General features: G+C 32.1%; 1 non-coding gene across 1 annotated transcript; it reads right to left on the bottom strand.

Annotated features, from left to right (window-relative positions):
* Nucleotides 1-10,171: 10,171 nt before the first annotated feature.
* TRNAL-UAG (transfer RNA leucine (anticodon UAG)) lies at nt 10,172-10,251 on the bottom strand. The gene has a single exon. It is a non-coding gene; the product is annotated as a tRNA-Leu (tRNA).
* Between the last annotated feature and the right edge of the window lie 5,121 nt (nt 10,252-15,372).

Consider the following 15,372-nt stretch of genomic DNA (forward strand, 5'->3'; position numbering starts at 1 on the left):
TATCATGGACTCGAAAAACGGATCTGAATTTGACTGAAATGCACGATCTTCACAGGTATCACTTTTCACGATACCTAAAAGGTGGAATAGCGATTTTCGAACCATTTCCTATAAGAGAATGGTTTCCATTACTTTGAGAAATGGATTCTTATATCAAACTATAGCTATTGCATTAAAGAAGAAAAGAAACTAATAGAAGTCGAAGACGCGGAATGATAGTGAATAGAGAGAAAGATTCTTCTGATTTTCTTGTTTCTATCTACTAGACGCCGTAGAGAATTGAGAATTTTCATGTCTTTCAATTCTCGTACTCGTAATTGGAAAGTTATGGAAGGAGACCCATCATTTTGCAATGAAAACAACATATAAAACTCTGGACAATTTCGAAATCAGGCCAAGCGTCTTAATACATATGCAAAAAAATTCATTATTGGCCCACCATTGATTAGAAGATTTAGCTTGTATGAATCGCTATTGGTTTGATACGAATAATGACAATCGTTTCAGTATGTTAAGGATACAGATGTATCCACAATTCATTTAGAGTTACTTAATAGTCTATTTCTTATACCATATCTCTATCCCGTGAAATTCTCGAGCCAAAAGATGGATGCATATGCTGTGTTTCATTTTGCTAAATGATATCAATTAAATGGTGTATCAATTCCATAAATTGCATATAGCAATAAATAAATCAGCAAAATTCTTTCTAATATTTTAGATAGAAGAAACATTTCTTCTATCTAAAATATTAGAAAGAATGTACCCTTCTATCCAAATCCAATTTGCATCGATAAAATAAATCCAAATTCCAGTAGTAGATGAATAATTGCAAATTTGTGTGTGTACGAGATTAGAATAACTTCAAAATAACTGACATAATTTTGTATTTTTCCTGATCAGAAAAATACATGAAAAAGAAAGGAGGTAGAAAAATTTTTGGATTTATGGTTAAAGAAGAAAAAGAAGAAAACAGGGGTTCTGTTGAATTTCAAGTATTCAGTTTCACCAATAAGATACGGAGACTTGCTTCACATTTGGAATTACACAAAAAAGATTTTTCATCGGAAAGAGGTCTACGAAGACTTTTGGGAAAACGTCGACGTTTGCTGGCTTATTTGGCAAAGAAAAATAGAGTACGTTATAAGAAATTAATCGGTCAGTTGAATATTCGGGAGCAGTAATTTAATCGTTCAAATTTTTTTCTTGTTTTATTATTTTTTTAGTAGTCTTATAGTAGTCTTAGATTTTTCATTTTGATGAGCCTCGCTTTGAGGAATTCATGGAATAATCCATTTTCATGGAATAATGAATTAAGGAAGAAAGGATATGAGTCTACCGCTTACAAGAAAAGATCTCATGATAGTCAATATGGGCCCTCAACACCCATCAATGCATGGTGTTCTTCGACTGATCGTTACTCTCGATGGTGAGGATGTTATTGATTGTGAACCCATATTAGGGTATTTACACAGAGGAATGGAAAAAATCGCGGAAAACCGAACTATTATACAATACTTACCTTATGTAACAAGGTGGGATTATTTAGCTACTATGTTTACAGAAGCAATAACAGTAAATGCACCAGAATTCTTGGAGAATATTCAAATACCACAAAGAGCCAGCTATATTAGGGTAATTATGTTAGAATTAAGCCGGATAGCTTCTCACTTGCTATGGCTTGGACCTTTTATGGCGGATCTCGGCGCACAGACTCCTTTTTTCTATATTTTTAGAGAGAGAGAATTAATATATATGATCTATTTGAAGCTGCTACAGGTATGCGAATGATGCACAATTACTTTCGCATCGGAGGAGTAGCCGCCGATCTACCTTATGGATGGATCGATAAATGTTTAGATTTCTGTGATTATTTTTTACGCGGAGTTGTTGAATATCAACAACTTATTACACAGAATCCAATTTTTTTAGAGCGAGTTGAAGGAGTAGGTTTTATTAGCGGAGAAGAAGCAGTAAATTGGGGCTTATCGGGACCGATGTTACGAGCTTCTGGAATACAATGGGATCTTCGTAAAGTAGATCCTTATGAGTCTTACAACCAATTTGATTGGAAAGTCCAATGGCAAAAAGAAGGGGATTCGTTAGCTCGCTATTTAGTACGAATTGGTGAAATGAGGGAATCCATCAAAATAATTCAACAAGCTGTAGAAAAAATTCCTGGAGGACCTTATGAAAATTTAGAAGTCCGACGCTTTAAGAAAGAAAATAATTCTGAATGGAATGATTTTGAGTATAAATTTCTTGGTAAAAAACCTTCGCCCAATTTTGAATTGTCAAGACAAGAGCTTTATGTAAGAGTAGAAGCCCCAAAAGGTGAATTAGGGATTTATCTAGTAGGAGATGATAGCCTTTTCCCCTGGAGATGGAAAATCCGTCCACCCGGGTTTATTAATTTGCAAATTCTTCCTCAGCTAGTTAAAAAAATGAAATTGGCTGATATCATGACGATATTAGGTAGTATAGATATCATTATGGGGGAAGTTGATCGTTGAAATGATAATAGATAGGGTAGAGGTAGAAACTATCAATTCTTTTTCGAAATTGGAATTATTAAAAGAAGTCTATGGACTGATATCGATTCTACCCATTTTGACCCTCCTTTTGGGAATAACAATAGAGGTACTCGTAATTGTGTGGTTAGAAAGAGAAATATCTGCGTCGATACAACAACGTATTGGTCCTGAATATGCTGGCCCCCTGGGCCTGCTTCAAGCTATAGCAGATGGGACTAAGCTACTTTTTAAAGAAGATATTCTGCCATCCCGAGGAGATATTTCTTTATTTAGCATTGGACCCTCTATAGCAGTCATATCAGTTTTATTAAGTTTTTTAGTTATCCCTTTGGGATATCATTTTGTTTTAGCCGATCTTAGTATTGGTGTTTTTTTATGGATTGCCATTTCAAGTATAGCTCCTATTGGTCTTCTTATGGCAGGATATAGCTCAAATAATAAATATTCTTTTTCAGGCGGTCTACGAGCTGCTGCTCAATCCATTAGTTATGAAATACCATTAACTTTTTGTGTGCTAGCAATATCTCTACGTGTGATTCGTTAAAATAGATCTTTTTCCTATAAAATCCATTAACTATTTATATTCCTTTTCTTATTTAGTATTTGGGTTGGTAAGTTAAACTAGATAGCTATATGAGTGAAACAAAACAGCTTATAAATTTGTAGTAAAAAGAAAAAATCTCATTTCCTACGTACAAGAAAAAAGTGGAAGTAAACATAAGCAGTGTAAACTCTTTATCCCAAGGTTGATATTTTTTAATTAGTCATCATATCTTGAAGCGGCCAAGAATAAAGGATTCACGATATGGAATTCCATTACTAGAATACTCCTAGTTATTACTATAACTTAATAATCCATAAGAAGAATCCACCAAAAGTTAGTGAAGGGTTAGGAACACTAAAGTACATAAAGGATTAGTAATGGAAAATCTAAAACATTAGAGATTTTTGCCCATAAAAGGAATCATAATAAGGACTTGCAATTTGTAGAAATTATCAAGTAGTACTTTCTTCGGATTCCGATCCAGAGTATGTTCCCATTCACTTGTTAAGGAAATGGCTATCAAGAACGAATTAACCCTTTATCCATTTTTTCTTTTTAAATACCCCCTCCCTGGGGAAAGAAGAATAGTAAAAAAGATATGGAGTGCACTAGAAAAAATTTTCATTATTTCCTTCCTCTATCCATATTCATGCAGAATTGCTCATGAACTAATACCCAACTCTTTCCATTTATTAATTGAATTCCTATAACAAGTAACAAGTGTTTTATTCCAAGATTAAGTTATTACTGAACAAAGAAAAATTTTCATTATATTATAAAGGATGAGATCAATTCGGAAGCGCTTTTTCTTATTCTAGCAGACGGAATTCCTTTGGTCTAATTTAGGACTTTCAAATCTATTTTATTTTATCTAATTCTATCTACGCCCCCGGGGCTAGGAACAAAACAGTCCTTTCCTTTTTCTGATCATAGAGAAGCCGTATGAAGCTAAGGTTTCATGTACGGTTTTGAAATAGCGGTGGGAACTGTGATGTTATCACCGACTATGATTATCTAACAGTTCAAGTACAGTTGATATAGTTGAAGCACAGTCAAAATACGGTTTTTTTGGATGGAATATTTGGCGTCAGCCTATAGGTTTTCTGGTTTTTTTAATTTCTTCTTTGGCAGAATGTGAAAGATTACCCTTTGATTTACCAGAAGCGGAGGAAGAATTAGTAGCAGGTTACCAAACTGAATATTCCGGTATCAAATATGGTTTATTTTATCTTGTTTCTTACCTAAATTTATTAGTTTCTTCTTTATTTGTAACAGTTCTCTACTTGGGCGGGTGGAATTTATCTATTCCCTATATATCCTTTTTTGATTTTTTCCAAATGAATAAAGCAGTTGGAATTTTGGAAATGACAATGGGTATATTTATTACATTAACTAAAGCTTATTTATTTCTCTTCATTTCTATCACAATAAGATGGACTTTACCGAGGATGAGAATGGATCAGTTATTAAATCTTGGATGGAAATTTCTTTTACCTATTTCCCTGGGCAATCTCTTATTAACAACCTCTTCTCAACTTGTTTCACTATAAATAAGATAATACAATAATAGTAAGAATATTTTCAACACAAAAGCTCTCTCAAACAAGAGAAAGAAACATATCTTTTTCATAGATATTTAGAATGAATATGTTCCCTATGGTAACTGGGTTCATGAGTTATGGTCAACAAACAATACGTGCTACAAGGTACATAGGTCAAAGTTTCATAACTACCTTATCCCACACAAATCGTTTACCTATAACGATTCACTACCCTTATGAAAAATCAATTACACCAGAGCGTTTCCGAGGGCGAATCCACTTTGAATTTGATAAATGTATTGCTTGTGAAGTATGTGTTCGCGTATGTCCGATAGATTTACCCGTTGTGGATTGGAGATTTGAAAAGGATATTAAAAGAAAACAATTGCTTAATTATAGTATTGATTTCGGAGTTTGTATATTTTGTGGCAATTGTGTTGAGTACTGTCCAACAAGCTGTTTATCAATGACTGAAGAATATGAACTTTCTACCTATGATCGTCATGAATTGAATTACAATCAAATTGCTTTAAGTCGGTTACCAATCTCCATAATGGGAGATTACACAATTCAAACAATTAGGAATTCGTCTGAAAGTAAAATAAACAAAGAAAAATCTTCGAATTCAAGAACGATTACTGATTACTAAACTTTGATTTTGTCTTTCTGTTATAAAAATCTAATAATTCTTTATTAAACTTTAAAATTAAACTATAAAGAAAAACGAAAAACTACTGCTTATTGGAAATTATTTCTTATTTTAAATCAGACTAGATTTTCGTGATATAATATAATTTATAACTATAAGTTTATACACAAAAAAATACCCTAATCCTTTTTTCCTTCCTTGAATCCTTTAGTTTTAGTCAGTTCATGAAAAATTTTATACTATTAATTTCTTTTTATCCATAATGGATTTACCTGGACCAATACATGAGATTCTTATGCTATTTGGGGGATTTGTTCTTCTACTAGGGGGTCTAGGAGTAGTATTACTTACCAACCCCATTTATTCTGCCTTTTCGCTGGGATTAGTTCTTGTTTGTATATCCTTATTCTATTTTTTATTAAATTCCTACTTTGTAGCTGTCGCACAACTTCTTATTTATGTGGGAGCCATAAATGTCTTGATCATATTCGCTGTAATGTTCGTAAATGGCTCAGAATGGTCTAAAGATAAGAATTATTGGACTATTGGAGATGGGTTCACTTCACTCGTTTGTATAACTATTGTTTTTTCACTAATGACTACTATCCCAGATACGTCGTGGTATGGAATTCTTTGGACTACAAGATCAAACCAAATAGTAGAACAGGGTCTCATAAATAATGTTCAACAAATTGGAATTCATTTAGCAACCGATTTTTATCTTCCGTTTGAACTCATTTCCATAATTCTTCTAGTTTCTTTAATAGGTGCAATTACTATGGCTCGGCAATAAGAAAACTTAGAAAAAGTACAAATTATAAGAATTGCAAATCTAAAATAAATAACTAAAGAATCACAATTTTGATTTAGTAAAATCCATCTACTGCCAACAAATACCTCCTTTTTTTTTTTTTTTTTTTTCTTTTGTTGTGTAATTGTTCTATTGTAATTAATTGAATCGGTTCAATTCTTGCCCTCATATTGAAATGAATCGAGATTGATAAGGAGTTAGTTAATGATGTTTGAGCATGTACTTTTTTTGAGTGTCTATTTATTTTCGATTGGTATCTATGGATTGATCACAAGCCGAAACATGGTTAGAGCTCTAATATGTCTTGAACTTATACTGAATTCAATTAATCTAAATCTCGTAACATTTTCTGATCTATTTGATAGTCGCCAATTAAAAGGAGATATTTTCGCAATTTTTGTTATAGCCCTTGCAGCTGCTGAAGCCGCTATTGGACTATCCATTCTTTCTTCCATCCATCGTAATAGGAAATCCACTCGTATCAATCAATCTAATTTATTGAATAATTAGACTTTTGAATAATTAGACATAGAATCCTCTAAACAAAGGCGCACATATTAAAATAAATAGAAATCAATACTATTTTCTTAGTATTATTTGAGAATATCCATTTTTTTTAGTAGATTATTGCATAGTATTCTTTTTCACTTAAATGAATTTTTGTATTTGTAATTCATTGATATTGCAATTTGAATATTGCAATAATTTATATTGAAAAGACGATAGCCAATTTATTGGCTAATTCGAATTCGTCTGTACAATTCGTAAAATTCTTTCTTATTTCTTATTTATTGTTGAAATCCAAAATTAAAGTCTCTTGGCTCTCTTCACGCTTTCTCACAAACAGATTAAAAAATAGATTTTTTTTTTTGAAGTTTGGATAAACCATTGCTTCGTCTGGTGTCTACAATACATATGACTCATTATAGTACTAATTTCATTTTTACCAGATCGAAAAATTTTATGTTGAAAAGAAAAATTTATAGATCCAATGTCACATTCCGTAAAAATTTACGATACATGTATAGGATGCACTCAATGTGTACGAGCTTGTCCAACAGATGTATTAGAAATGATACCCTGGGATGGATGTAAAGCCAAGCAAATTGCTTCCGCGCCGAGAACCGAAGATTGTGTGGGTTGTAAGAGATGTGAATCTGCCTGCCCGACAGATTTTTTAAGTGTCCGCGTTTATTTAGGGCCTGAAACAACACGTAGCATGGCTCTATCTTATTGATACGTTACAAAAAACTTCACTCGAATCGTCTGATTCCTCTTTACCGAAGAAGCCTGTGCTCGAAATAATCGAGCACGGGCTTTTCTGGTCAAAACGTATCTTGTCTTTATCACTTTATCATGAGTTATTTTCCTTGGTTAACAATACTTGTTGTTTTGCCGATATTTGCAGGTTCATTAATTTTCTTTTTACCTCATAAGGGAAACAAAGTCGTTAGGTGGTATACTATATCTATTTGTTTATTAGAATTCCTTCTAATGACTTATGCGTTCTGTTATCATTTCCAACTGGAGGATCCCTTAATCCAATTAAAGGAGGATTATAAATGGATAGATGTCTTCGATTTCCACTGGAGATTGGGAATCGATGGACTTTCATTAGGATCTATTTTATTGACAGGATTTATCACTACTTTAGCTACTTTAGCAGCTTGGCCAATTACACGGAATTCGCGATTATTCTATTTCCTGATGCTCGCAATGTATAGTGGTCAAATAGGATTATTTTCTTCGCGAGACCTTTTACTTTTTTTTATCATGTGGGAGTTAGAATTAATTCCTGTTTACTTACTTTTATCCATGTGGGGGGGGAAGAGGCGTCTATATTCAGCTACAAAGTTTATTTTGTATACTGCAGGCGGTTCCATTTTTTTCTTAATCGGAGTTCTGGGTATGGGCTTATATGGTTCCAACGAACCAGGATTAGATTTGGAAAGATTAATTAATCAATCATACCCTGCAACCTTGGAAATACTTTTATATTTTGGCTTCCTTATTGCTTATGCTGTCAAATTGCCGATTATACCCCTACATACGTGGTTACCAGATACCCATGGGGAAGCACATTATAGTACATGTATGCTTTTAGCGGGAATATTATTAAAGATGGGAGCATATGGATTGATTCGGATCAACATGGAATTGTTACCTCATGCTCATTATCTATTTTCGCCCTGGTTAGTAATAATAGGAGCGATCCAAATAATCTATGCAGCTTCAACTTCTCTTGGTCAACGAAATTTCAAAAAAAGAATAGCTTATTCCTCTGTATCTCACATGGGTTTCATAATTATAGGAATTGGTTCCATAACCAACATTGGACTCAATGGAGCTATTTTACAAATATTATCCCATGGATTTATTGGTGCTACACTTTTTTTCTTGGCAGGAACCGCTTCTGATAGAATGCGTCTTGTTTATCTCGAAGAACTGGGGGGAATATCTATCCCAATGCCTAAAATTTTTACCATGTTTAGTAGCTTTTCAATGGCTTCTCTTGCCTTACCAGGAATGAGTGGTTTTGTCGCAGAATTAGTAGTATTTTTTGGACTAATTACTAGTCCAAAATTTCTGTTAATGCCAAAAACACTAATTACTTTTGTAATGGCAATTGGAATGATATTAACTCCTATTTATTTATTATCTATGTTACGCCAGATGTTCTATGGATACAAGCTATTTAATGTTCCAAACGCAAATTTTGTGGATTCTGGACCACGAGAACTCTTTATTTTAATCTGTATCTTTTTACCAGTAATAGGAATTGGTATTTATCCAGATTTTGTTCTCTCCCTATCCGTTGACAGGGTAGAGGCTCTCTTATCCAATTATTATCCTAAATAGGTTTGCTTTTTTTTACTCGTCTGCTCTATTAATGCAGAAATAAGTAAAAAAGTATATAATGCAGAAATAAGTAAAAAAGTATAATTAGATCTATCTCGAATTTTTGAGAACCCTTTGATAAGGCGTTCAAGGGGTTCTCAAATAAAACATAAAAGTAAAAACCTTCATTTCATGAAGGTTTTATTTTATGTAATCATTTAGGTGTTAATGTAAACGAACCATAACTATGTAAGCCTATTCCTAATAGATTTATACCAAAATAACAAATCCAAATTATAAGAAATCCTATCAAAGCTATAAGTGCAGAATTCGTACCCTTCCAATTTGGATTTGTTCTACTATGTAAATAAATTGCGAATATGGTCCAAGTAATAAATGCCCAAGTTTCCTTAGGATCCCAATTCCAATAGGATCCCCAGGCCTCATTAGCCCATACTGCTCCACAAAGAATACCTACGGTTAAAAGGGTAAATCCTAGGCTAATGACACGATAACTCCAAGAATCCAAACGCTCCGTTAATTGATATTTGTAATAATTTGGAAATGAAGGGACAGAGGTTCTTTTTAAAGCACTTCTTTTTGCATAAAAATATTTAATATCACTAAAGAAAAATGTTTTATTTAAAACATTTTTTTTCTTTTTAGAAAAGAAATGGAAATTATTTCGAAATCTAATGATTAGAATAGCGGCAGATAATAAGGATCCGCACAAAAGAGTTGCATAGCTTAATAACATCATACTGACATGCATCATTAACCACTGAGATTGTAGAGCAGGTACTAGTATCGTGGATTGATGCATTTCAGTTAAAAGACCCGATGTGGCAAAGCCTTGCGTTAAAATAGTACTTGGCGTAGTTATTGTGCTTAAATCATTTTTAGAGTTCTGTATTTTAGGAATGGTATGAAGAATATACAGGGCCCATGAAAGGAAGATCAATGACTCATATAAATTACTTAATGGAAAATGTCCCGAGGAAGCCCAACGAGAAACTAAGAATCCTGTTATAGAGAAAAAAGTAACTATCATTCCTTTTTCTGACGAATCGCGTAATCCTCCAAGTTCACGAACTAATAAGGTTATAAAATGAATCGTAATCACAATTGAAATCGTTGAGAAAGAGATATGAGTTAGTATATGTTCTAAAGTTGCAAATAGCATAAGGGGAAGGTCCCATTACAAAATTGTAAATTTCGAATTGATTTCTAATCTATTGTATTCTTTTTCAAGAATGCCGCCACTCGGATTCGAACCGAGATGCTTGAGCACTGCTTCCTAAGAGCAGCGTGTCTACCAATTTCACCATGGCGGCTAACTTCAAATAATAGGTAACTTAAAAGAATAATAGCTATTATCTTGGGAATCGTCGATATTGGGAAAGTCCATAAAATTTAGGAACATTAGAGTTTTCATTAAAATAGACTTCGTTTGGTAGTATCGTTTCCATTTTTTTTTTTTACAATAAACTCTTGCTTTGCCCAATAGAAACACAAACACTGCTTGAAAGAGTTGGAACTTCTTTTTTCTAACTTGCAATTATAGAACTAATTTTTTCTAATTAATTTCCCCTTTACATTTTGAAAATTCTTTCAATACAATGAAAAAAATCCAAAAGGGTTTCTATTTAATGATGAAATTAAAATAAAATGGATAAATAGAAAAGGCTTTTTGGATTTTTTAAAAATTTCTAGAATGAAAGTCTTTATGCTCTTATTAATAAGATTTACTAACCTTATGATTTTGGAGAAGATAGGTGGAAGTTGTAAGTCCTATTGTAAGAATACTCCACTTTTCATAATTTTCCTAATAGAATATGAGGATTCTATTAGGAAAATTATGAAAAGTTCATTGATAGGAAAAGAATACTTAGCACACAGTATACCAAACAAAACTTTTTTTTTCTTGTATATATAAGATAAGAGGGGTTTTTTGTTCTAAGAATATTGTACCGAGTAATTCGACACATAAAAGTACATTCAAAGAAGAATCCAAATTATTAAATAATTGGAATTCTTTTTTGATAAGTCAATTCATATTATTCCAAAATCTTATTATTTGTTTGTTGCCCAGAAAAACCCTTTGGTTTTGGATGCTCATTACCGCTCGAAAATGATCTTGATTTTACTAAAGAATAAGATTGTACTATGGAAAAATAAGTCTTTTTCTTCCAAATATTTTTACGAATACGCTTTTTTGACATTGAAGTACGTTTTTTTGGAACTGCCATTCAAAAAGGAAATTACTTTTTTCTAGTTGTATGTGAAAGACATCTATTGCTGCAAATCAATCCTTCTTTCTTCTTTTTATTAGTATTTATACTTAGATACTGAAAGATACTTAAATTTTGAATTATTTTTTACTTCATTTTGTCTAATGCGGATAAGACAACAAGAATTTTTTAACATTTTTTCTTTATATATTTTATACTTTTTTTTTAATAATATAGAATATATAGAAGGGTTTCTCATTTAAATCTATTTATATCTATTTATATATCAAGTATACTCCATATATAGATATATGGTATGGAAGCCTATCCCCCATATAAGATAAGACGGGGGGATAAAAAGAAGGGAAAATGAAAATAGTTAATTAAGTTCAGAATGGTATTCCATAAAGGAAAGGAATTCCAATCAAAACAAAAAATACTGAGTCTCTTAAACAAGACATTCTAAAACTTAGGTAATTTATAGTCATTAGAATTTTAGTTCTATATGAAGTAAGGACTATTCGATAATTTCTTATAAACATAGGTTTTCATTGGAATTCACTCAATCAGTTAATTATGGAACAAGAGAGCTGTTTCATCTTTGTTTTAAAGAAATATAAAAATGAATTATGAATAGAAAGTAAAATGATTCCACTTTTTTTTTTTTATTTTTATAAATATCTTTATTTAGTTAATAAAATAACTTCGTTACCTAGTTATTTTATTAACTTTTTTAATTTAACCAACTAAACCCATTCTTAATTTTTAATTATTTCAATGAGATAAATTTTGGAAAAATTAAGAATTTCAGTATTTTTTCTTATTCTTTTTATTTATTCTTTCAGAAAGAGATAAGAATTGGTTTGGTGAATCGGAAACAATTTTATAGAAAAATTGAAGTAAAAATTGAAGTAAAAATTGCAATTTCTTTTCTTATGGAACATACATATCAATATGCATGGGTAATCCCTCTTCTCCCACTTCCAGTTATTATGTCAATGGGATTTGGCCTTATTCTTATTCCGACAGCAACAAAAAATCTTCGTCGCATATGGGCTTTTCCTAGTGTTTTACTCTTAAGTATAGCTATGGTATTCTCAGTTCAACTGTCTATTCAACAAATAAATGGAAGTTCGATCTATCAATATCTATGGTCTTGGACCGTCAATAATGATTTTTCTTTAGAATTTGGATACTTGATTGACCCACTTACTTCTATTATGTTAATACTAATTACTACTGTAGGAATCCTGGTTCTTATTTATAGTGATGGTTATATGTCTCACGATGAAGGATATTTGAGATTTTTTGTTTATATAAGTTTTTTCAATACTTCCATGTTGGGATTGGTTACTAGCTCCAATTTGATACAAATTTATTTTTTTTGGGAACTCGTGGGAATGTGTTCTTATTTATTGATAGGCTTTTGGTTTACACGACCAATCGCAGCGAGTGCTTGTCAAAAAGCTTTTGTAACTAATCGTGTAGGGGATTTTGGTCTATTATTAGGAATTTTAGGTTTTTTTTGGATAACAGGTAGTTTAGAGTTTAGGGATTTGTTCAAAATAGCTAATAACTGGATTCCTAATAATGGAATTAACTCTTTACTTACTACTTTGTGTGCTTTTTTATTATTCCTTGGTGCAGTTGCGAAATCCGCACAATTCCCTCTTCACGTATGGTTACCCGATGCTATGGAAGGGCCCACTCCTATTTCGGCTCTTATACACGCAGCAACTATGGTTGCTGCGGGAATTTTTCTTCTAGCTCGACTTCTTCCTCTTTTCATATCTTTACCTTTGATAATGAGTTTTATTTCTTTAGTAGGTACAATAACACTATTCTTAGGAGCTACTTTAGCTCTTGCTCAGAGAGATATTAAAAGAAGCTTAGCCTATTCTACAATGTCTCAATTGGGTTATATGATGTTAGCTCTAGGTATAGGTTCTTATCAAGCTGCTTTATTCCATTTGATCACTCATGCTTATTCAAAAGCTTTATTGTTCTTGGGATCCGGATCCGTTATTCATTCAATGGAACCTCTTGTTGGATATTCACCAGATAAAAGTCAAAATATGGTTCTTATGGGCGGTTTAAGAAAATACATTCCAATCACAAGAACTACTTTTTTATGGGGTACACTTTCTCTTTGTGGTATTCCACCTCTTGCTTGCTTCTGGTCCAAAGATGAAATCCTTAGTAATAGTTGGTTGTATTCGCCCTTTTTTGGAATAATAGCCTCCTTTACTGCAGGATTAACTGCCTTTTATATGTTTCGGATATATTTACTTACATTTGATGGGTATTTGCGTGTTCATTTTCAAAATTACAGTAGCACTAAAGAGAGTTCCTTGTATTCAATATCCTTATGGGGAAAAAGGATACCCAAAGGAGTGAATAGGGATTTCGTTTTATCAACAACGAAGAGTGGAGTTTCTTTTTTTTCACAAAATATACCAAAAATTCAAGGTAATACAAGAAATAGGATAGGATCCTTTACTACGTCTTTTGGGGCTAAAAAAACTTTTGCCTATCCGCATGAAACGGGAAATACTATGTTATTTCCTCTTCTTATATTACTACTTTTCACTTTGTTCATTGGATTCATAGGAATCTCTTTTGATAATGGAGGAATTGGTAATGGAATAGCAGAGTTAACCATATTATCAAAGTGGTTAACTCCCTCAATAAACTTTACCCAGGAAAGTTCTAATTCTTTTGTAAATTCATATGAATTTATTACTAATGCAATTTCTTCTGTAAGTCTAGCTATCTTTGGTTTATTCATAGCATATATCTTCTATGGATCCGCTTATTCTTTTTTTCAGAATTTGGATTTAATAAACTCTTTTTACAAAGGAAATCCTAAAAAAGAATTTTTAGATCAAGTAAAAAAAAATATATACAGTTGGTCATATAATCGTGGTTATATAGATATTTTCTATACTAGGGTCTTTACCCTCGGTATAAGAGGGTTAACCGAACTCACGGAGTTTTTTGATAAGGGTGTTATTGATGGAATTACCAATGGAGTGGGTCTTGCTAGTTTTTGTATAGGAGAGGAAATTAAATATGTAGGGGGAGGTCGAATCTCGTCTTATTTATTCTTTTTTTTATGTTATGTATCTGTGTTTTTATTCTTTTTTCTTTCTTAAGTTAAGGAATTTACAACAAGTCTCTTGCAAAAATAACTATCCTATCCCCTTTCTACAATCTCTCTATATCCTTGTTACATAAGGTAAGTATTGTATAATAGTTCGGTTTTCCGCGATTTTTTCCATTCCTCTGTGTAAATACCCTAATATGGGTTCACAATCAATAACATCCTCACCATCGAGAGTAACGATCAGTCGAAGAACACCATGCATTGATGGGTGTTGAGGGCCCATATTGACTATCATGAGATCTTTTCTTGTAAGCGGTAGACTCATATCCTTTCTTCCTTAATTCATTATTCCATGAAAATGGATTATTCCATGAATTCCTCAAAGCGAGGCTCATCAAAATGAAAAATCTAAGACTACTATAAGACTACTAAAAAAATAATAAAACAAGAAAAAAATTTGAACGATTAAATTACTGCTCCCGAATATTCAACTGACCGATTAATTTCTTATAACGTACTCTATTTTTCTTTGCCAAATAAGCCAGCAAACGTCGACGTTTTCCCAAAAGTCTTCGTAGACCTCTTTCCGATGAAAAATCTTTTTTGTGTAATTCCAAATGTGAAGCAAGTCTCCGTATCTTATTGGTGAAACTGAATACTTGAAATTCAACAGAACCCCTGTTTTCTTCTTTTTCTTCTTTAACCATAAATCCAAAAATTTTTCTACCTCCTTTCTTTTTCATGTATTTTTCTGATCAGGAAAAATACAAAATTATGTCAGTTATTTTGAAGTTATTCTAATCTCGTACACACACAAATTTGCAATTATTCATCTACTACTGGAATTTGGATTTATTTTATCGATGCAAATTGGATTTGGATAGAAGGGTACATTCTTTCTAATATTTTAGATAGAAGAAATGTTTCTTCTATCTAAAATATTAGAAAGAATTTTGCTGATTTATTTATTGCTATATGCAATTTATGGAATTGATACACCATTTAATTGATATCATTTAGCAAAATGAAACACAGCATATGCATCCATCTTTTGGCTCGAGAATTTCACGGGATAGAGATATGGTATAAGAAATAGACTATTAAGTAACTCTAAATGA

This window comes from Triticum urartu, unplaced genomic scaffold (assembly GCF_056163025.1).
Source record: "Triticum urartu cultivar PI428250 unplaced genomic scaffold, HENAU_Tu73 scaffold2, whole genome shotgun sequence".
Lineage (NCBI taxonomy): Eukaryota > Viridiplantae > Streptophyta > Magnoliopsida > Poales > Poaceae > Triticum > Triticum urartu.